This window comes from Ambystoma mexicanum, chromosome 13 (genome assembly GCF_040938575.1).
Source record: "Ambystoma mexicanum isolate Mex_15411 chromosome 13, UKY_AmexF1_1, whole genome shotgun sequence".
Lineage (NCBI taxonomy): Eukaryota > Metazoa > Chordata > Amphibia > Caudata > Ambystomatidae > Ambystoma > Ambystoma mexicanum.
In genome coordinates, this window is record NC_090938.1 from 176,313,835 (window position 1) to 176,337,077 (window position 23,243).

General features: G+C 43.9%; 1 protein-coding gene across 3 annotated transcripts in view; it reads left to right on the forward strand.

The window, feature by feature from the left end:
- Positions 1-1,320: 1,320 nt before the first annotated feature.
- RAB44 (RAB44, member RAS oncogene family) overlaps positions 1,321-23,243 on the forward strand; it is a 353,899-nt gene continuing 331,976 nt past the window's right edge. For 2 of the 3 annotated variants that reach the window (XM_069633560.1, XM_069633562.1), the window contains exon 1: positions 1,322-1,920. The gene's annotated coding sequence lies outside the window, so the exon portion shown is untranslated. Of the gene's footprint in view, positions 1,921-23,243 lie in introns of all 3 variants that reach the window. The other variant, XM_069633561.1, reaches the window with a different exon arrangement.

Below are 23,243 nucleotides of genomic sequence, written 5' to 3' on the forward strand. Positions count from 1 at the left end.
TGGATTTACCGCTGGAAACCGTCCAACTCGTAATGAGGCCCGCTGTAAAGAGGATCCTCAATAAAAAGCACATGGCCTGGTTTGTGGACTCTTTACCGCCAGTTTCTTCCGATCCGCCCTCTATGCACGGGGCATTCGGACTAGTCTAACTCGCCAGTAGTTGTGGGGCAATTTAAGAAAGCAATAGTTTGTTTAACCTCTATAAAAGTTCTATAACTATTTCCAAGCCTCCCTTTGAATCACAGCCATGGTAGAGATGATCTCAGTTATGTCAAAGGCCATAATCCGATGCAGCTCGAACAGCTCATTCAATTTGCCCGCACCACTCTCCACAGGATGATGCATTGTTGTCTCTGGCTCTAGCAGTCTTTAATGGTGGGAGGAATCCAGTTTTCTGGGGTTGTCATGCTTCTTTCAGGAGCAGTTTCAGTGAACCGCACCAGCTGCACACATATCTGGTGTGCCCACGCACTATACAACACTCTCTCTCTACTGACATGAACTACGGTTCCCGAGGGCGTTCAACCTACCAGCGCTTTGAGGTCATACCAATGATATATAAGGCGCTATATAAATGCCAAGTAACATAACGGCTGATCAAGGCCAGGGATGGGGGGCAAAGCAGTTGTATCCAGGCTCGGACTGGTTTACAGGGCAATAGGCCCATGGCCGAAACAAAATAAACTAATAGTTCTGACCAGTGTTGCTGAAAAAATAATATTTAAAAATGCACAATTTGCATCTCATTTATCAAAAAACTTCCCCTAGGGTACTATTCAAACAGTCTGTCACAAAAAGAATGAATTTTTTTATTTGTTTTACATTTATAAAGCGCTCACACAGCCCGCAGGCATCGAGGCGCTGTAAATTGCCATTTACAATTGTGGGACGCTTTTTCATTGGTGCCCGACAGCCCGAGACAATTTTTGGGCCCAGTCCGACCCTGGTTATGTCGCCATCTCCATTACTAAACAGGACATTTGATGCTGTTGAGCAGTCTACATTTGTGTGACGTATTTTTATGGTGACTGGAATCTGAACAAAATAAATTAGAATTGAGAGCACGGGGAAGCTTCGATGGGGGTCTCCTGTGGCCACTGCTCTGCGACCAACTCACCATTCCTGTGACACGGTGACACGGAGAGCAGGTGGCACACCGCGCACACCCCTGCACTTCTATCTTAACCTTGTTCTGGTCAGAGTTCAGGATGTGACAATGCGCGGTTGGCGGGTGGAACACTCATGGCAACGCCTTGTGTGCAGAGGAAGCCAGGCCTCGGGGGCAGTTAGCATCGCTTCTGCTTTAAGAGGAAACGGAAGAAAAAAAACGACGCATTTCTATGATCAAAAACGGCGGAAACGACCGGTTGAGCAAGAACATGAAAACATGAAGCAGCTGTCTTGCAGTGGATTAACGAGGCAGGGCGAGGAACAGCGCTTTGAAGTGCACAAGGAGCTAGCGCCCTGCTGCACGCCGAGCTAGACCTCCCTGCACCGGCTTCAACTGTGCACGGCAGAAAGCGCCGTTCCGGAACTCCATTGGATCACGCAGGGGGCCCGGCCTCTCGGCACTGGTTTGCACAATGATTTAGACGGCGTAAGGAGCCTCTGCACCGCGCACAATGTGCAAGAATGCACACTGGGCCCATTCTACACAGGATGAGAGTGCCCTATCCACTGCGTTGGACTGCATAAGGAACTTGTGCTCTACGTACTGCACTAGCTTGAACAAGGAGAACGTTCTCTGCGCGCTGCAGGGCTGATCAACTCGTAGCGCTTTGTGCGGCCTGGCACCACACAAGGAGCTAACGTTCTATGCAATGCCTTTCGGGCTTTTCTGGCCCTGTTCCCTGGGTGGGTATTAAAGGCTTCGAGTACACAACGTCTATTACAAGAAGACTTGTCAACACCACTTCACAGGTAAGAATGGGACTTGTTTCTGATACTTTCCGTGCATATAGGCGCGCACAACCTCAGTTGTGTTTATTCTACACAAGGATACAGACAGGGCTGGACTGGGGCAGCATATCGCCCTGAGCACCACTTTAAAAATGGCCCATTGTCTCAAATGGCACTTTTTCCTTTAGTGACAGACTGGGTAGTATCGAGGAGGGGGGGGGGTATTTTGGTAAAGTATGTGGGATCTTTTGCATTTTAAAGAATAGTTGTTCAGTAATACACACCAAAACTACTAACCGCTAGTAGAGAAGTGACTCCTCAAACTGGCCCACTTTGCTCAAAACCGTGCCCATGTTTACCTAAAAGACTGGCACACATTAACATGTTGGGCCAGTACTTCAGGCATTGGACTATTGCCCCGTAGGCCAGTCCAAGCCTGTGCACAGCTCGTGTCCTATTTATTCTGCACCCAGCCACCCCCTGTGGATGTCAATTTCGCATAAAGGCACAGCCCGTGTCCAAGTTACTGCTGCTTGTGCTCTTCGTGTGCCATGTTTATTCTGCCCCTAGTATCCCTGGCAGTGCAAGTAGTGCCAAGCCAATAGCCAGAGATGTCCATGTTTTGATGCACAGAAATAGATTCCAGGACAAGGACAACGAGCCCGTTGAAGTTTGTCATTTCTGGATGCTCTGTAGCTTCTGGAGGAGACCAGTGGTAGCAGACGTGTATGGAAAAAAGTAGTGGAACTGTGACCTTCCCGGGGGACGCAAAATGTGACACGCTGTTGTGGCTGGAGTGGGTTGACAGCCAAGTGGGTGGAATAGGAGAAAAAAAGGTGGTACCCCTAAATTGCTTTTCTTCCTTTATATAATGCCTAGACTCACTGATCGTATCTCCACTGGAACGCGCACCCTGAACAGATGCCGTTCCCACAGCGGCCTGGATCTAGAAAAAGCTTGTCATGAACAGAATCTGGTATTTTACTCCAAATCAGGACTCCCAAGAAGTGTAATTGTTGATTTGTACAGCACTTATACACAAGTGAAATGCTTCAAAGAGCTTCAAGGCGGGAAGGGAGCAAGGGAATACAGTAGTCATTCTTAGGCCTTGCGGTTTCCGAATGATCTAACACAAAGAAACTAGCGTACTAGGCCTGACGGCATTGCTCCTGGTGCAAGTGCATTATTATTATTATTATTAATTTATTTCTATTGCGCCGGTAACTCGCAAGTCTCGGGGCGCAGAAACATGTACACAAAGTACGAACAGAAGAGACACAGGGACTGATCACGACTTGGGCGGTCACGCCGACGCTGTTAGCGCCGGCGCTATCTACCCTACCGCCGAACTCCCCTGCGCTAATAGCGCCGGATCTCGAGTTTGGCGGTAATGTTAATCCCCATTTCCCATTGAGCCCATTCGGGAATGCCCCATTCCCCATTGGGGAAATTTCGTGCTAATACCGCCGGCGGATTTCCCGCCGGCGGTATGAGCGCGAATTTTCAGCGGATTTCCCCCCAGCTAAGAGCTGGGGCGAAATCTGCCGAAGTCCTGATTTGGCGGACCCTTAAATCCGGCGGTAATAGCGCTACCGCTGGATTTAAGGGTTACCGCCAAAGTCGTGATGAGGCCCACAGTCTGAATTAATGCATGAAAGTCTTATCTCTGACAGCCTGTCAGAGTTTTAGTGCTGGATAGTCTGCGATCCTCCATAGACCAAAGGATCCATCCTGGGATATACTGTGTGATGCTAGCCCGAAGTTCGGCAGGAAAAGCCATACTGAAGACATTTGAAAAGGAGGCAAAGTTCTTTAAGCTGAATGTTCTACTCTACTGGAAGCCACTCTCGGTGCCTGTGAATAGCTTGGACATGATCTCTTTTCCTACCTCCAGAAGCCAATCAGTTATGAGCCATCTGCAGTCTGCTAATAAGTTTATTTGAATGAACCCCCAGGAGTGCATGGCAGTAGTCCAAGCGAACAGCCACCAAGGCTACTACTAGTACCGGGAAGGTAAAATCCTCAATAGCGACCTGATATTTAAAAAAGTATCCTTTGTGATTGGCAAGGACCTTTTGAAACTACATTGTGTTAGCATTTTACCTGAGATAACAACTTGACAAGTTTTCCAAAAATCAGGTAGAGAAGTAGCATGAGGAGATCTCTCCGATCTTTTCGGTATTTGCATACTTGATCGAAAAACATTGGACCTTTTCAATTTCAACAAATTGTTTTGATACTTTTTTGGGTCGAATTAAATAAAATACATTTATGGAGAGGGGTAAGGGAATAGGTTCGGAAGTGGTGGGGGAAGGGGTACGTTTTTTTGTGTGGAAAAGGTCAAATGTTTTCGATTAAGTAGACCTAAACCATCTTTTCCTGGGTACGATGAAGCAAGCTAGAATCCATCCAGGCTATGTCACTGTGGCTTCATAAATGTGCTTTTATAGTTCAGTTTAGTTGCAGCTTCTGCAGGATTGTAAAGTGAAGAGGTATGCTTTAACTTCCAAAAGTACAGTTCCGGAACCGTGAATCTGGTTATAAAAAATAGTGAAACTGTTAACTGTAAAACAGAAAAGTAGGGGAACCATTCCTGCTGGAGACTCTATATTAACGCTGATTTTGCCCTGGCTGTTCCCATAGTCCTAGCATAATTTGTGAATGGCAAGCTTTTTAGAATTTGGATTCTGCGCTGTATTTTATTTTTCAAAAAAGGAGAAATGGAGGAGAGCCAGTCACACGTCAGGCTGTTTCTGACAGGTGGTCATAGTTGGGGCAGAGCCTGCCGCATGTCAAGGGTGACTGCTACTGATAGCATGACCATTCAACATTGACAGCCATCTCTCCTTCTAAACGCATATAGCAAAGTAACCCAAACAGCTTGCTTCAAACTCTCTTTTTTTGCAGAAAATGGCGCCCTTCCCTCCAGACAATGACTTTCGATCCACAGTACAGGCCCTTGTCCAATCTACAGTGGACGGTGGCAACACCTCACTCACAAGCCTAGGAACCTCCACGCTTCACCAAAGAGAAACATCGTCCATGCCCCCACCCACCTCACCAAGGGCCTCTGTAAATTGGATCACAATGCTGCCACACTCGTTGAACTACACTGGTTGCCCCAGCCCAGCAAGCACTTATCACCTTGAATGCCACCAGCATCATTAGCACAGCCGCAGTTACTATGCATGCTCTCTACGATCGGGACGACAAGGCCAACATCCCATAAGAAGCCAGGACCTGCTCAGATTAGAGCTGCAAACATGAAGGAAGCAGGAAGCATCCATTCTCAATCTATTCCCGCAGGGTGTGGAACCTCATACCTGTCCACATTAGACTCCAACCAATCACATGCAATTCAGAAAGGAGCTCGAGACCCTCCTGCAGTCCATGCACTGCAGTCACCCCAGCCCCACCTGCCGGTTGACCACTGCGCCCTAATTAGCCCTCTTATTGCTTAGTTGTAATGTATTACTGCTCTGCTGTACCTTGTGTTGCTGACGTGTATTCCTAGGAACTCATTTTTGTAAAACAATCCAGCACTTCTCGAAGCTCGTTCTGCACTGAATACATACACAAAGTAAATAGATATTAAACCAAACAAATAGGTTCCAAATGTGAGTATACTCCTGGTAGCGCCAAACCATCAGTTTAGTAAACACTTTTGTGGTGAGAGCCAAATGATCTTATTTCCAACAAATAGGTGTCCAAAAGCCAGGAAGATTGTAGCAGAGTCAATCACATGACAAACCCACCTTGAACTGGCAAGAGTAGGACGGATGCAAAGTCATGTGTGTCAGACAAAGCTTTACACATCTGAGAGGGCTGAGGGAAGAGTCCGTTGCATGTCGAGTTCTTTCCAAGGTCTCCTGGCCTTTCAGAGGAACCAGCCTGTCAGAAGATGTCCCGACATCTCTATACACTAGAACATTTCTGTCTACATGGTTAAAAAGATGAAGTAATACTGACATGTGATGGCTTGTACTGTACACGCTAAGCACATGCACAGTGCACAATCCGTATGCATCTTTTTAAACAGCTTGTAAATTAAATCAGGGCCTTGTAACAGACAGCAGCTTCCCTACTGCAGTGCCTTCTCAAACTGGGGATTATGGATATAAAATATTCTATAGAGAATTTCATTTCACACCTTTTGAGGTCTTGACACATATGATGGCACTTAAGCAGCAGCTTGTGGCTAACACTTTAGCCTTAAAGTTGTGAGAAGATAATCAGTGTTGTGTAGCGGAATATTTAGTTGGAACAACAAATAGAATGCTATCGGCATACATTGGTGGCTTCACAGATTGTTACTTTCTGTGTCCTTCTATTCCTTCTTCTTCTTCTCCCTCATCCCAGTCCTCCTACTCCTTTTACTTCATTACTTCATCCCAGTCCTTCTCTTTCATCCCATCACAGATGGTTACTTTTTGTGTCCTTCCATTCCTTCTTCTCCCTCATCCCAATCCTCCTACTCCTTTTACTTCATCCCAGCCCTTCTCTTTCATGATCCCATCACAGATGGTTACTTTTTGTGTCCTTCCACTCACCAGTCTTTCTTCTTGTCATTCTTCATCCCATTCCTTCTCCGTCAACCTAGTTCTCTGTTGTCCCAGTCATTTTTCTTACCAGCCATTGTACTTTTCCTTCTTCAAAGTATTTCTCTCTAATCTTCATTCCAGTCCCTCATTTTATTACCAGTCCTTTTCCTTCATGCCAGTCTTTCTCTTATACCTTTGTCATACTCTTTCGTTTTCATCCAAGTCCTTCTCATTCATCGAAGTCCTCCTACTTCTTCTGAACTCTGCATCCTTCTTCACAGTCCTTCTCTTTCTTCTTCATACCAGTCATTCTCCTTCATCCCAATCCTTCTCCTTCTTCCCAGTCCTTCTATTTCATTCCAGCCACTCTCCTTCTCTTTCTTCATAGTCCTTCTCTTTCTTCTGCATCCCAGTCCTTCATCTTCATCCCAGTCCTTCACCTTCATCCCAATCCTTCTCCTTCTTCCCAGTCCTTCTATTTCTTTACAGTCATGCTCCTTCTCTTTCTTCATAGTCCTTCTCTTTCTTCTTCATCCCAGCCCCTCACCTTCATCCCAGTCCTTCTCCTTTGTTACAGTCCTTCTCCTTTGTTACAGTCCTTCCCCTTTTCCTTCCTGTTATTCCCTCTCCTTTGTCTATGTCCTCCTCTTTCCTTCCACCCCTCCCTATCATCCCATTCCTTCTCTTTTGTCTCGGCTTTTCTCCTTCTCATTTGTCCCAGTCGTTATCCTGTGTGCCTTCACCCCAGTTATTTTCTTTTGTACCAGTCCTTCCCCTATCAATAACCTTATTTCAACACAACAGAATTTTCCTTCCGCTCACGGCAATAAGCTTGCCCAGTTCACAAAGGGCCTCTGAATGTGCACATTTAGAAGACCTCATGTGTACAATTGTGCAAGCCAGAATTTGGAAGGAGTACATTCGCACATTGCAAAAGTGCATCCTGATTGCAAAAGAGATACACTGTGAAATGCACTAAAACGTTAACCTTCCTGCGTCTCTTTGGGGCAGGTCAGGGCGGGTGTACAAACGGCTGTCTTGCAGAATTGCACACGGGGTGTCCTCTGAATGTCCAAATTCAGGGGCCCCTTTGTGTATTGGCCAAGGTCTTTCACTGAAGGGAAGGGGAAGGTTTCTTAACTGGCCCCTTATACTTTGTTAATAGATCCCCTGCACTAGACCCTGGCCGCTGCTATAATCCCCACCCTCTGATTGCTTTGGCTCTCACTGCTGTGATCATCTTTATCATTGTAGTAATAATTGTATTGTTCTTTTATAACTTCAATAATGAACAGAAATGTCCAAGTGATTGTTTCAGATGTACTTATTTATGTTTTGGTGCTGGAAGATAATGGAAAGGTAACCAGCCAAGTGCTTCAAGAGAAGCAGTAATAGAATCCCGCGATGAGAGAAGACACAAAAGATGGATGGAAGAGTTGAACTCTGATTTAAGTGGGGCAAGACAAGAGTTAGGGAGCCCATATAGGGCAGAAGAGCACTAGAAAAGTAGAGAAAACATTAAGGAATACATTAGAAGTTTAGATGCCTGAAAAATAAGAAATGGACGAGTCTTGCGAATATTATAGAGATGAAAGCGGCAGTAACGGGCAGTTAATGGGATGCGGTGAGAAAACGAAAGATTGTTATCAAAGTAAAGACCAAGATTACGAGCTGTAGTTGAAATTGGAAGCTTGAATGGTGGAAAAGATATAAAGGAGGGTGTAAGATGAGGAGAAAGATTGTTGACAGGAAAAAACAGTAAAATTAAAATCCAATCCACATTTTTCAAATAAATATGTGCAACATATCACTTTAATGGCCTTTTTGCGGCTGCTGAGAATTGCAGTATGTGCGTTACATTGCAGAGTGGTTTGAAAGGAAGATTGCCTGCCTCTAATCTCCCATTTGATAATCATCTCTGGAGCAAGTTAGCTCAAGCACCTATCCGCATCTTCAGTTGGTACAGAAGTGCTGATCTGATGAAGTAGCATTGTGTCATCATAATGAGTCCCTTGAAGGCAGCAGCAGAAGCTTTCAGGGAATGTTTCAGATTGGCTGATGGAACACTTTGTAACCAATGTAACTTGTGCACCAAGCTGTATGACTTCCTATTTACTTGCACCCTGATACCCTCGGGTCTGGAGCGCACAACAAATACTAAACAAACAAACAAACACTCAGACCGCATGGTCTTCTCCAATCAGGGAGTTCAGAAAGCATGTGTTATTAGCTTGTATTGTGCCCGTGTTGGAAGCTTTAGAATAGTGCTTTGCCCGACACCCCGTCACGCTCACCTACCACTCATTCCATGCCCACTGCAAAATTTCCTTTTTTAATAGAAATGAAGAAGTCTTCACTTATCTTCCCAGCCCTCCATTTACTCCACCCAACATTGGCCGCACTTCTGCATTGACTGTGTGGCTTTCATGAACAGAGAAATGGGGTTCTTTCTTGAGCTCTCTTTCCTTTATTCATGGTGGCCATCTTTGTAGATTTCCTTGTCGTAATATCATTAATGGAACACTTTTTATCCACCAAACCAATAAACCATTAGCACCCCTAGATGTTTCACCGGGGTGCAAAGTTTAGTTTAGTTTAGTTTAGTTTATTATTTATATAGCGCGCCATACCCTGGGGCATCCGGGCGCAAACAGACAAGGATATGCTCAACTTAGTTACTGGTACATGATAAGTAGGAAAACATACAGACACTATGGGTGTTACAATAGGTAGATTTGTACAAGGAAATACAGACATCAACCATGTTACAATAGGCAAGTAAGTACAATGAGAGGTCAGGAACAAAGGGAAACAGGTGCCTGTTTCCTGCATAGTTATGGGGTAGTAATATACAGTTATGTACAATGTGACATATCGGGTCACCAATGTCAGAGGGATGTGCTGCACATGGAACTTCAATCGCATAGTAAGTGAGCTCCAGGAGCAGAGAGTGGGTGTCAAAGGCGGAGCAATTAAAGGGTGGTGCAGGTTAGAGTAGAGTAGTTAGATGTCATTGGCTCTCAGCCACCTGGTTAGGTTCTGTCTGAAGTTGGCGAAGGGCTGAGGTTCTCTGATGTCATGGGGGAGGGAGTTCCATAACTGTGCAGCCTTGACTGGGAAGCTATTTCCTCCTATAGTGGAGAGTTTGAAGCGCGGGACTTGGAGGCAGTTTGCGTTAGCTGTTCTTGCGGGTCTGGATGAGGTTCTTTTACATAACCTGTCCATAAGGTATGGTGGTGCTTTATTATTGAGGCATTTGTGGGTGAGGGAGGCGATCTTGAGTTGAATTTTATCAGATGTGGAGAGCCATTTGTGTTCTCTTCTTATAGAGGATATATGCTCCTTTCTGTTAATCTTGAGTGCTGCTCTCAAGGCATTGTTCTGGAGGACTTGAATTTTATGAATTGTCTGTTTATTTGCCCCAATGTAGAATCCATTACAATAATCCAGTTTGGATAGTATAAGGGTTCTGGCAAGTGTAATGCAGCTGTCTGTGGAGAGGAATTGTTTACTAGCTCTGATAAGTTTGCATGTGTATGCTGTAGCAGAGGCTAGAGAGTTAACTTGTTTGGTAAAGTTCATGGTGGCGTCTAGGTAGAATCCTAGGGTTTCCACTTTGTTAGCTGCTTTTATGTTGTTCCCATCAATAATGAAGTCGGCATAATCAGGGCTGAGTTTGGATATATAGGTTGGGGTGCCTAGGATGATAATCTCGGTTTTATCATCGTTCAGGCATAGGCCGTGGGTGGCCATCCATGTCTGAACGATGCTATAGATTCTGTTCACTAGAGCCAAATCCTTGGCGTAAACTCCTGAGAGCGGGAGGAGGATCTGGCTATCGTCTGCGTAGTTAGTGTAGGCGATACCCAGATGATCCATTTCGTCAAAGAGGGGCTTCGTGAAGACATTGTAGAGGGTGGGTGACACACAAGATCCTTGTGGTACACCCTAGGTTATAGGGATCGGGTCTGCTGAGGCTGATGGGGCGAAGACTCTCATAGTCCGGTTACTCAGAAATGACTTGATCCATGTTATAGCCTCATTTGAGAAATGAGCTGCAGAGTCAAGGTGGCTACATAGGACTGTATGGTCCACTAAGTCGAAAGCCGCAGATAGGTCCAGAAGGAGGAGTAGGGCTGCTTGGCCGTTATCTCTGCATTCGTCTATTTGGGCTTTAAGATCTATTAGAGCTGTCTCAGTCCCATGTTGCGGGCGGAATCCTGATTGGCGGGTTCCGAGTAGGTGGTTGGATTCTAGGACGTTTTGTATTTGCATGTAGGCCACTTTATCTAGAATTTTTAGAAGAAAGGGCACAGTCGTGATGGGCCTGAAGTTTGTGGGAATGGCAGGGCCGAGGGTTTGTTTCTTCAATAGTGGCAGTACCCATGACTCTTTTAGGTTATTCGGTATTATGCCTGTGGTAAAGGAGGAGTTGATAAGTTTGGTTATAAATGGCGATAGTTCTCGTGCAGCATCCTTGATAAGTTGTGCTGGGCATTGATCGCCTTTACAGTTGGACGGTTTAAGTCCCAGAACGACCTTTTTTACCTTGATGGTCGATACCTTGGAGAAGCAGAATCAGGCTTTTTGATTGGGCTGTGGTGGTGGCGCTGAGCTCTGGGGTATGTGAGGCGTTAGAGATGCCTTCTTGAGAGCAATTTTAGTTTGTAAATTAGCTACTTTGTTTGTTAGGGCAAGTTGTATGCTAGAGCACCATTTTTTATCCTTGGTGCAGTTTTCTTGAGGTACAATGGGGGTTTCCAATTCTTTCAGAATACTGAACAATTCTCTGACACTAGATTTCGATTTAGATATTCTAGTATTATACGTTTCTTGTTTGGCTAATAGTATTTCTTTCTTGTTATGGGAGGAGGCTTTTGAAAGGTTGAGTTTATTTTCGACTGATGGGGAGAGTCTCCAAATGGTTTCTAGTTTTCTTTTAGTTAGCCTGAGATTTTTTAGATGAGGCGTGAACCATGAGTTGAGGTGTTTTTTCGGTTTGCTGTTTCTTAGTTTGAGCGGAGCTATGTGGTCGAGGGCTGAGTTCATGGCTTCATTATACTGTTCAACTAACACATTAGGATCCATAATGTCTGGGAGTGAGTTCAGTTTAGGTATTATGATGGGCATCAGATTTTCTGCTGTCATGAGTTTTTTGTTCCTCGTGGGCAAGGGTGGGGCAAGTGAGGACTGGCCAGTAGCCGGGTTAGTCGTCACTGGGAATAATAGCAGGTGGTGGTCAGTCCAGATCTGAGGTACGGAGTCCGTGATACTTACTTCGCAGTTATGTTCTGCTATCCAGTCAAGGATACGACCTTTATTGTGGGTGGGTAAGTTAACTTTCTGGGAGAATCCTAGCTCTTTCAGGGTCAGGGCAATCGCTGTAGATTGGATATCCTTAATATCATTATAGCCTAGATTAAAGTCACCTAGCACTATTGTTTGGGATGTATTTTTTAGGTTAGTGGACAGGGATGTGGAAATGTCCTCAGCGAAGGTTCCAATAGGGCCTGGTGGTCTGTAGATAAGGATGATGTTTAGTGTTTGTGAATTAGCGATGGCTAGTTTGACCGTGAGGCATTCACAGGACTTGAAAGTGGTGGTTGTGATAATTCTCATGTCTAAACTGATCTTAGCTATGATTGCTAGGCCTCCACCTCGGGAGGTGTGTCTGTCAGCTCGAAGAATTGTATAGTTGTCCGGGACTGCTAATGATAGGGCAGGGCCTGCCGCGTCATGTAGCCAGGATTCTGAGATGGCCAGGAACTCTAAGTTGTCTGTAAGAATGATATCTGATATCTCTGTTGCATGTGCGACTAGAGACCTAGCGTTTATAAGCGCTCCTTTGAGATAAGGTTTGTGGCTTTCTAAGTTTGGGCAGGTAGTATTATGACTAACTTTGGCGGTCTGTTTGGTGCCATTCAGTATAGGTCTGTTGGGATTGGAATATTTCCTGGTGGGATCTGCAGTAACTTTCAAGGGAAACTGCTTTTTTTTTGGAGATTAAGTAGTTCAATTTTCTTAGCTGGAGGCTTATACAGTTTGGATAGGCGGGCGCGTAGTCTTAGATTTCTGTCTACAGTATTACATGGCCTTTGTATGGTGGTATTATGTTGATATTGGTTCATTTTAAATCCTGTATTAGGTTGTTGTGTGTCGAGCATGATGGGGTAGGTGAGATGGGTTGGAGAGGGCGTTGCGCAGAGGCTCAAAGTGTTAGCTTTGGTGGTCAAGCTAAGTGTTTGTACTACTAGTATGATGGCGAAGGTGATATGCAGTGGTAGCCAAGGTGACCTGTAAACGGCTGTAATACGTTTACCAAGACCTAGGGTGTGCATGCTGAGTGGCTGAGTAGAGGCAGGCTAGGAGTGACTAACAGGCTAGGTGCGGTTTCAGTAGTCAGAATACAGTTTAAAATGGCTAAGTACAGGCAGGCTAAATGCGACTATCAAGCTGGGTGCAATTTCAGTAGTCAGAATACAATTTAAAATGGCTAAGTACAGGCAGGCTAAATGCGGCTAACAGGCTAGGTGCAATTTCAGTAGTCAGAATACAATTTAAAATGGCTAAGTACAGGCAGGCTAAATGCGACTAACAGGCTAGGTGCAATTTCAGTAGTCAGAATACAATTTAAAATGGCTAAGTACAGGCAGGCTAAATGCGACTAACAGGCTAGGTGCAATTTCAGTAATCAGAATACAATTTAAAATGGCTAAGTACAGGCAGGCTAAATGTGACTAACAGGCTAGGTGCAATTTCAGTAGTCAGAATACAATTTAAAATGGCTAAGTACAGGCAGGCTAAATGCGACTAACAGGCTAGGTGCAATTTCAGTAGTCAGAATACAATTTAAAATGGCTAAGTACAGGCAGGCTAAATGCGACTAACAGGCTAGGTGCAATTTCAGTAATCAGAATACAATTTAAAATGGCTAAGTACAGGCAGGCTATATGCGACTAACAGGCTAGGTGCAATTTCAGTAGTCAGAATACAATTTAAAATGGCTAAGTACAGGCAGGCTAAATGCGACTAACAGGCTAGGTGCAATTTCAGTAGTCAGAATACAATTTAAAATGGCTAAGTACAGGCAGGCTAAATGCGACTAACAGGCTAGGTGCAATTTCAGTAGTCAGAATACAGTTTAAAATGGCTAAGTACAGGCAGACTAAATGCGACTAACAGGCTAGGTGCAATTTCAGTAGTCAGAATACAGTTTAAAATGGCTAAGTACAGGCAGGCTAAATGCGACTATCAGGCTGTGTGCAATTTCAGTAGTCAGAATACAATTTAAAATGGCTAAGTACAGGCAGGCTAAATGCGACTAACAGGCTAGGTGCAATTTCAGTAGTCAGAATACAATTTAAAATGGCTACGTACAGGCAGGCTAAATGCGACTAACAGGCTAGGTGCAATTTCAGTAATCAGAATACAATTTAAAATGGCTAAGTACAGGCAGGCTAAATGCGACTAACAGGTTAGGTGCAATTTCAGTAGTCAGAATACAATTTAAAATGGCTAAGTACAGGCAGGCTAAATGCGACTAACAGGCTAGGTGCAATTTCAGTAGTCAGAATACAATTTAAAATGGCTAAGTACAGGCAGGCTAAATGCGACTAACAGGCTAGGTGCAATTTCAGTAGTCAGAATACAATTTAAAATGGCTAAGTACAGGCAGGCTAAATGCGACTAACAGGCTAGGTGCAATTTCAGTAGTCAGAGTACAATTTAAAATGGCTAAGTACAGGCAGGCTAAATGCGACAAACAGGCTAGGTGCAATTTCAGTAGTCAGAGTACAATTTAAAATGGCTAAGTACAGGCAGGCTAAATGCGACTAACAGGCTAGGTGCAATTTCAGTAGTCAGAGTACAATTTAAAATGGCTAAGTACAGGCAGGCTAAATGCGACTAACAGGCTAGGTGCAATTTCAGTAGTCAGAGTACAATTTAAAATGGCTAAGTACAGGCAGGCTAAATGCGACTAACAGGCTAGGTGCAATTTCAGTAGTCAGAGTACAATTTAAAATGGCTAAGTACAGGCAGGCTAAATGCGACTAACAGGCTAGGTGCAATTTCAGTAGTCAGAATACAATTTAAAATGGCTAAGTACAGGCAGGCTAAATGCGACTAACAGGCTAGGTGCAATTTCAGTAGTCAGAATACAATTTAGAATGGCTAAGTACAGGCAGGTTAAATGCGACTATCAGGCTGGGTGCAATTTCGGATAGCAGGCCATAGATAGGTTAGGTCCAGTTAGTGGGCTAGGTGCAATTACGTAAGTCAGAGTGTAGATAGGCTATAATTATGCTATTAGCGGGCTGAATGCAGTAACATCTGACAGAGTGTAGCAAGACTAGGTGCAGCTATCTGGCTATGAGCAATTCTAGATGTCACCGTGAAGACAGGCTAGATACAGATAGCAATTTCGATTAGCAGGCTCGCATAAGCATGGGTCAAGTTCTCTTCTCTCTCAGGAGAGACCATACTATAATGTTCAACAAGCAAACAAGGGGTTAGACATGTACATTTTGCTGAGTACATCCAAACATTTGCGGCCATAGGTACCTGAGTTGCTGCTGAGGTGCAGTGTCTTAGTGGGCAGGCATAAAGCAGGTGGGAGCAATTAAGCGTAGAACAAATATTTGTGCAGATCGCTCATTGAGTGAATAATCAGAGCAGGGGGTGCAGTATACAAGCTAGCAATCTGAGGCATAGTGATATGTGGCGGTATACATTAGTGGTAGTCCATATGCTTGTGTCAGCGGTATATAAACAAGGATAGTAGCCGGGAAAATAAGGTCACTGAGAGTGGCTGTATTGGGAAGTACTGATAAGGCGCGTAATCAGACAGTACCTTAGGATTGTGCCTTGAATTCAGATCCGGCGATGCAGGGGTTCTGGCAAGAGGCAAGATCAGGCAAGGACAGGCTAAGACATAAGTAGCCTTTGTTCTCCTCCCGGCTCCGGATTGGGTATTTGTAAATCGTAAAGGCCAATCAGGGGATACGTGGCCAGGCAGGCTAGTGGTGCACATCAGGCAGTAGGCATCAGGGGGCTAGGTGGCCATCTTGAAGTGGCCTCAATGTGCATTCATCGGGGTGCACACGAAGGGAATTGGCTTCAGTACGAATTTCTGCAGTTCGCACGGCTGGATGGGGAGAGCACTGCGTTGTTATGTTAAACCTACGCTCGTAGCGCATAATAGCATGGATGAAGGTGCAGTCGGCGGTCAGGGCGGAAAATAAGCCCCGGGCTTACCTTGTTGAAGGGAAGCTCCTGCTTCACCTTCACAAGGCGGTGCACTGCTCCAAAGGGAAGTAAAGGCCTAAGTGCTGGTCCTACCAGCTGATAATGACACCCCTGCTCTTTGTAATGTCCCTCACTTTGCTCACGCCTGTTCCTGGACTCAACACCATTACATCCTCCATACCTCTCCCTCTCAAGGTCATTATTGCCAATCAGTCATCTTGTGGCCTTAGAGTTGTCGACGGCATTCATCTATGTCCAGTTTTTGGCAGAATGTATGATCAAGTAGACTGTGCAGATACAGTATAAATGTACCATCATGGCCGGCGAATAGCTATGAGCATTTTAGTATATTGCATGTGATAAGAGATTTAGAAAAATGGTGGCATGCACCGTGTGTTTTCAAACATACTTGAGAGCGGGCCATGGTGTGCCGATGCCGGCTGATGCTAGAGCCATAAGAAGCCTATATTTAAAATAACAAATCCGTTCTGTAGCCCTTCTTCAGCTGTACGCATTTCAGTTACGGAGTGCGTAGTCTGCTTAATACAGAATTGCTTTATACAAGATGCAGGAAACTTTGTTTCATTAAGCTTAATGCTGTTCTACATGCTGGTTTCTGAGCTTTGTTACTTTCAAAGGAAGAAAAACTATAGGGCTCAGTCTTGGCTGTTACCATTGTATAATAATAAAGTTGGTACTTGTCAATTTTTAAATCATCTAGATGCAGAATAGTCCAACTCCAGACCTTGAGGGATCGGTGTCCAGTAATAATGTCCTCATATATATGGTTGCCATACGTAATGTTGCAGCGAAAAGCTTGTGGCCACATTATGTATAGGTGTCATCTGCTCCCTTTGGAAATAAAAAAGGATTGGAGGTTGCAGGGTTGTCCGCCGCATGGTACATGTAATAATGTCCCCGCAAAAAACAGAAATACTTTGGTGACTTTTTTGCCAGGCGACGTTTTCAGGGGACATTATTACATGCAACATTATTACATGGAACCGAGGGATCTATGTGATCGCTGCAAACTTTAAATACAAAAACCAAATGTCTAAAACATATTCCCACACATTTCCCTGCAATTATATGCAACCCCCCATACTCCCCATATATTTTTTATTACTCTACCCCCCCATATTTAATTGTGGGGAAATGAGCCCCTCGCAATTCGGCATTTTCTAGTTCAGCATTTTTAAGTTTCCAGTGATGACTATCGTTGTCTATCTCCTCCCGGCCCATTGGTTCTTTTTGTGAAGACATGGACCATCTCTTGTCTCATATCTTACCTACTCCCACCCCATTTGTTCTGTTAGGGGACTTTAATCTTCATTTGTCATCTACGCACTCCGCTACTCTCTTTCTCTCTATTCTTGATTCTCATTTTCTCCTACACGTTTCTACTCCCCCATCACATATTTATGGTTCCTCTCTTCATCTCAACTTTTACTGCTTCTCCTTTTTTACCTCTTCCTCATTATCTTTCTGATCATCATTTACTTTCTACATCATTACTCCCACTTATTTCTGTTTGTTCCTTTTCTCCTTCTTCTGGTCCTATTTTTTCCCGACGTGATCTACGCAACTTTAACTCTTCACTATTTAACACCACCTGTACTTCAGCACTTTCTACTCCTCTCTCCGTCTCAGCCCTGAATGCATATGAGGCAGCATCTTCCATTTCCTCATCCCTTATCACTTCTCTTGATTAACTCTACCCTCTGTCTCCCTTCCTCCCCACTCGTAAACCCTCTCAACCCTAGCTTTCTCCCCACTTGAGCTATATGCGCCACTTTCTTCGTCGCCTGAAAGACGTTGGCTCAAGATTAAATCCACACCTGATCGCTCCTCCTATTTCTCTTATCATATTCTCAATGACAATTGTTTATGCTCTGCTAAACGTCTTTATTTCTTGGATCTTCTACAAACTCAGTCTACTCACCATAGGCATCTTTTTCAAACTCTTGCATATCTTCTCTCTCCTCCTACTATTGATCACTCTACAAATTCTACTCTCTTCACTTCTGACTTGGCTCACTTCTTTTCCTCAAAAGTTCTTTCTCTTTGTCATGACATTGAAGCATCTTAACCTCCACAACGGCCCCCCTATACCCCTGCTCTAACTTCTCATGCTATCATTACTCACTTTACTCCTGTTTCTAACTCTGATGTTTTTCTTTTACTTGCTAAAGCTCATCCCACTGCCTACCCTACCAGCCCTATTCCTTCTACGTTAATCCTTAAGATCTACCCCTTTCTTGTACCCTATCTTGTCTCCTTTTTCAATATCTAACTCTCTACCTCTACTTTTCCCACCTCATTCAAGCACACTTCTATTATTCCAATTTTGAAGAAACCTATTGCCGATCCTTTGCTTGTTTCAAATTTCCATCCTATTTCTTTATTGGCCCACCTTTCAAAACTTCTAGAATGGCTTGTCAATTCTCAGATTCCTACCTTTGTCTCCGATTCTGCTATTCTGCCAGAATTTCAGTCTGGTTTCCATCCTTTACATTCTACAGAAACTGCTCTTCTTTCTGTGTTGAACTATCTTCTTTTGGCGTGATATTCTAAGCACTCATCCTTTCTTATTCTTCTAGATCTATCAGCAGCCTTCGACACTGTTGATCACTCTTTACTCTTAGCTTCACGTTCATCTTTTGGTCTCTCAGGTCCTGTTCTGTCTTGGTTCCATTCCTATCATTCTAATAGAACATTTTCGGCCTCTTGGGCAGGCAAGTCCTCCTCTGAATCGTTCCCGCTTCCCCAAGGTGTGCCTCAAGGATCTGTTCTGGGCCCTTTCCTATTCTCGCTCTTCACACCTCAACTTGCGGCTGTTATTTCCTCCTTTGGGTTGTCCCATCACTTCTATGGGGATGACACACAATTATTTATTTTTCTCCTGAAATTCACCTTAATCTTTCTGCGTGCCTGGTTGCAATAAAATCCTGGTTGTCCTCGCATTATCTCACCCTCAATGCTGCGAAGACAGAGGTACTGTGTTTTCCTGCCAACAATCTTTTTCCTCATCTTACACCCTCCTTTATATCTTTTCCACCATTCAAGCTTCCAATTTCACCTACAGCTCATAATCTTGGTCTTAACTTTGATACCAATCTTTCGTTTTCTCACCACATCCCATTAACTGCCCGTTCCTGCCACTTTCATCTTTATAATATTTGCAAGGGTCATCCATTTCTTACTTTAAAGGCATCTAAAGTTCTAATTTCTTTTATCATTTTTTCTAGACTTTTCTATTGCTCCTTTGCCCTATTTGGGCTCCCTTACTCTTGTCTGGGCCCACTTAAATCAGATTTCAACTCATCCATTTGTGTCTTTTTTGTGTCTTCTCTTATCGCGGGATTCTATTACTGCTTCTGTTGAAACACTTGGCTGGTTACCTTTCCATTCTCAAATTAAATTCAACTTTCTTTGTCTTGTATTTAAATCTCTGCACGGTCTTGCTCCCAACTACCTTGCTGCACTAATATCTTTCTATATCCCTTCATGCTCTCTCCGTACTTCTTCTCAATTCTTACACTTGGCTCCACGTCGCCCATGTGCACAGTCTCGTTTTCGTTCCTTTGAGCTTCCTGCTCCTCTTCATTGGAACGTTCTTGCGCTTTCTCTCCACTCCATCTCCACTTATTTATTTATTTATTTTTTATTTATGTATTTATAACGCGCCGAAGCTCGCAAGCATCAGGGCGCGACAAGAACACGAAAAAAAAGAGGTCACAGGACTACATAAAAAAGAAAAGAGGAGGACTCAAGGGAGTCCAAGCTGAATAATTAACGAATTACCGGAAATTAACGTTTTCAGCTGATTCCTAAATAGGGAGTAACTGCTTTCCAGTCTGAGGTTATCTGGAAGCTCGTTCCAGAGTGCAATGGGTTTGGTGTGAAAAGCTCTCCCGAGTCCAGTAGCTTTGACTCTGGTATGGCTAACTTTAAGTAGCCCTTTTTTGGTTGATCTTAGGCAACAGCTTGGTTCATACCAGTGAAATTCCTTTTTAAGGTATGATGGGGCCGTACCGAATAGACAGTCTGTCATAAGTTCTGTTTTTGAACCATTCAGACACATCTAGTGGGCCTTCATCCAGCTTCCTATGGTATTATAGATAGTTGACAGCCTGTTGTTGTCTGTAGTGTGGTCTCCGCTGAGTTCTATCATCAGTTGTGTATCATCTGCGAAGTTGGTAAAGTAAATTCCCAACTGTGAGAGAAGGGCGCAGAGGCAGCGAATATATAGATTAAATAGAAGAGGAGAGAAGCTGGCGCCTTGTGGGACGCCGCAGTCCACAGGGTTCATACTAGAGGAATATCCACCCCAGGTGATTTTAGATTTTCTGTCCTCCAGAAAGGAGGATATCCACTCGATGGCTTCCTCTGCACAGTTTCCTGCTTTTCCCAGGGCCTCACGGAGCTTCCCATGATCTAATAAATCGAATGCTGCCGAGAGGTCCAATAGAATGAGCAGGCCGGCCTTTCCTTTATCAAGGATTTCCAGCATTTTAGACTGAAGGTCGAGTAATGCTGATTCCGTGCTGTGTGCACTTCTAAATCCTGATTGCTGGGGGTGTAGCAAGTCGTGCTTGTCCACGTATTCTTGGAGTTGGTGCGTGGCTATTTTATCAAGAATCTTCAACAAGAAGTTGCAATTCATGATAGGTCGAAGATTGGCCGGGTTTCGCTGGTCAAGGCCAGGCTTTTTAACCAATGGTGTAACTGTTACTGTTTTTAGACTAGTTGGAACAGTCCGGTCTCTAAAAGACGAGTTTGCCTTACGGCAAAGAAATTGAGAGAAAATGCCTGCGTTGTCTAGGATGAATTTAGTGGGCAGTATATTTTCAGTGCATGAAGTGCAATTCATGTTGGAGAGAGTGTCCGACATGATTTCTGGTGTTATTGGTGTGAATTGAAATGTGGATACTTTAATTTCGGGGTCAGCCTTGTTGAAAGTCAGTGTGGTGTCAATGACATTGCAATTTAAGATGGTATCTCTAGCTTTTAGAATTTCTTGTGCGAATGCAGTTTGGACTTTTTCACAGTCCAACATGGTTGGCTGGAAGGGAGGGGTGAGAGTAGGCGGCTTTTCAAAGGTTTTTAAAATTTGAAACAGCTTTCCTGTGGAGTTGGATGCACCTGTAATTTGCTCATTATAATAGTTTTTCTTTGTTTCAATTACTTTATTTCTATACAGGATGTCAGATTCCTTCCATTTGTCTTTATTAAGTTCTGTGGGGGTTTTAAGCCACTGTCTTTCGAGTTTCCTTTTGGCTATCTTAAGGGTGCCTAGTTTCGCAGTGTACCAACTTTGGTGGTTGGGGTTGGGGCGCACTTGTTTGTTTTTCAGTGGGGCATTCTTATCTAGAAGCTCTTGGAAGTAGTTATTATAAGTGGTAATAATAATGTCACAGGGATCATCATCTGTGGTGTTATCCATGATGTATGAGATCCCCAGCGAGAGAATATCTGGCGTGATTCTCTTGAGGTTTCTGCTCTGGATTGTTTTGGGTGTGTTGGCGAGGTGAGTTTTTTCAAATGACAGGGATAGTGTGGCTTCGATTTTGTAGTGATCGCTCCAGATACAGGCCTGTGTGTTTGTAACTGTGAGGTCTACATTGTTGGTAATAATCCAATCAAGTTGGTTGTTTGAATTGATGGTAGGACCATTATTGGCTATCGAGTAACTGATGTTGAAGAGGTTTTTTTCTAGGCTAATAGCCTCTTTGTCGGTGGGGTTTCCCCTCCATCTATTTAGGTCGCCCAGGAGAAGTGCGCCTGAGTTCTTTCCTTTGAGATTGTTAAGAATATGGCAGAGGTCGTCATTAAAGTCCGATGTAAGTGATGGGGGTCTGTAGATTACAATGAAATTGATACAATTATTTTGAGAGGGGGGGAATTTGAGATGGAAAACTTCGCACCCCGGGCATTGAATGGGAGAGGTGAAAAGATGTATGTCTTGTCTGACTATTATGGTGACTCCGCCTCCCTTTCCTATTGCTCTGTTTTCAAAGTGGATGCTAAAATTGGGGGAGACAGCTGTGCTAATGGTCGGACCGGTAGGTTCTTGTAGCCAGGTCTCAGTAAGGAAGAGGATATCTAGTTTCTCTTCAAGGATATAATCGTAAACGTTTTGGGCATGTTTGTTAAGAGACCTCGTGTTAAGTAATGCTATTTTAAGGACCTCTGGTTTAGAGGGAGTCTTCGGTTGTTCTAAGATCGCAGTCCCACTACGACTTAAGGGTGGTGTAGCATCAGGGTGTGGCACTTCCCTAGAGTTAATGTAGCGCTTGACAAGTTGTTCATTCTCTAGGCACTTTGCATCACTGAGTAAGTGCAAAAAATTTGGGAATCCCATCTTTTACCTTTGTTTACTGATTGCGGAGAGCAGGAGGCGGGCAGAGTGTCGGGCCGATGTCCACCGTGGACCGCCGTAGACCGGCACCGTCTCAGAAGTGCCGGCGCTGAAGCGCCTGACGTTTCTTTTTCAGCAGCGCTAGTGCTGCTGGGACTTGTAGTTCAAGGTAATTGCAGGTAAGTAAAAGGATAGTGTAGCAGTCAAGCACACTTTAGCACACAATCCCCACAATCCAAACAAGTATGGGCGTTACAAAGCGCTCTGTTGTAGAATGATGCTGAGCTTGCTGGAATGCTCAGTTGCACAAATTCACTTCCAACACGTAATTTAAGTAATATTGCCAAATCTAGGTACAAGATGTTACACGCTAGCAACAACAAAAGTAGCAAGTCACGTAGTGACAAAATGCACAATTTCAAGATTCAAGATTCAATTTCAAGATTTTTTCAAAGCTAACAGAATGTTCAATGTTACAAAGAGGCGTCGTAGTCTATGCTTCCAAGCCCTGACTAACCTAACACTTATTCTCTGTTTCGTGGTTCTCTGAAATCCCACTTACTTCAAAACGTTTGAGTGATTGTTTTTTGGATTTTATTGTTCATACATTTATTTTGTAACCATTTTATATCCTATGTACAATGCTTTGGCTTAAGGCGCTAAATAAAATATAAATAAAATACAAATACAAAATACAAGTGACATGACACGGCCGTCCAGCTAGTCGGATTTTCAGGATAACACTCATTAATATTCATGAAATACAATGATTCTGAATGTATGCAAAAGTTTTCTTGTAAACATTAATGAGAGATATCCAGACACACCATCAGGATTGCAAGACTCGAGGCCTGGAGTTGGACACCCCTAATCTATTCTGCAAGGTATTAAGCTGAATAGGAAACAAGATACATTATATATTTATGTTGTTTGTGCCTTTATATAGGCTGCAGCATGTGTAGAGTTTCTTGTGCCTTGACACACTTGTGGTTAGGCGCGTTAAAGTGCCTAGGTCATTCAAAATGTATTGAGAGGGTGAGCTCCTTTGTAGTGAGCTTGAACCTGGTGCCCTCAAGAGGATGGCGGTACTCAAGGTTTACAGGCCCTTCCTGTTGCAGTTGGTGCATGAGGTACAATTAGCTGGTCATCCTGGGACCGAGAAGACTAAGCAAAGGCTCTCTGCAAATCTCTACTGG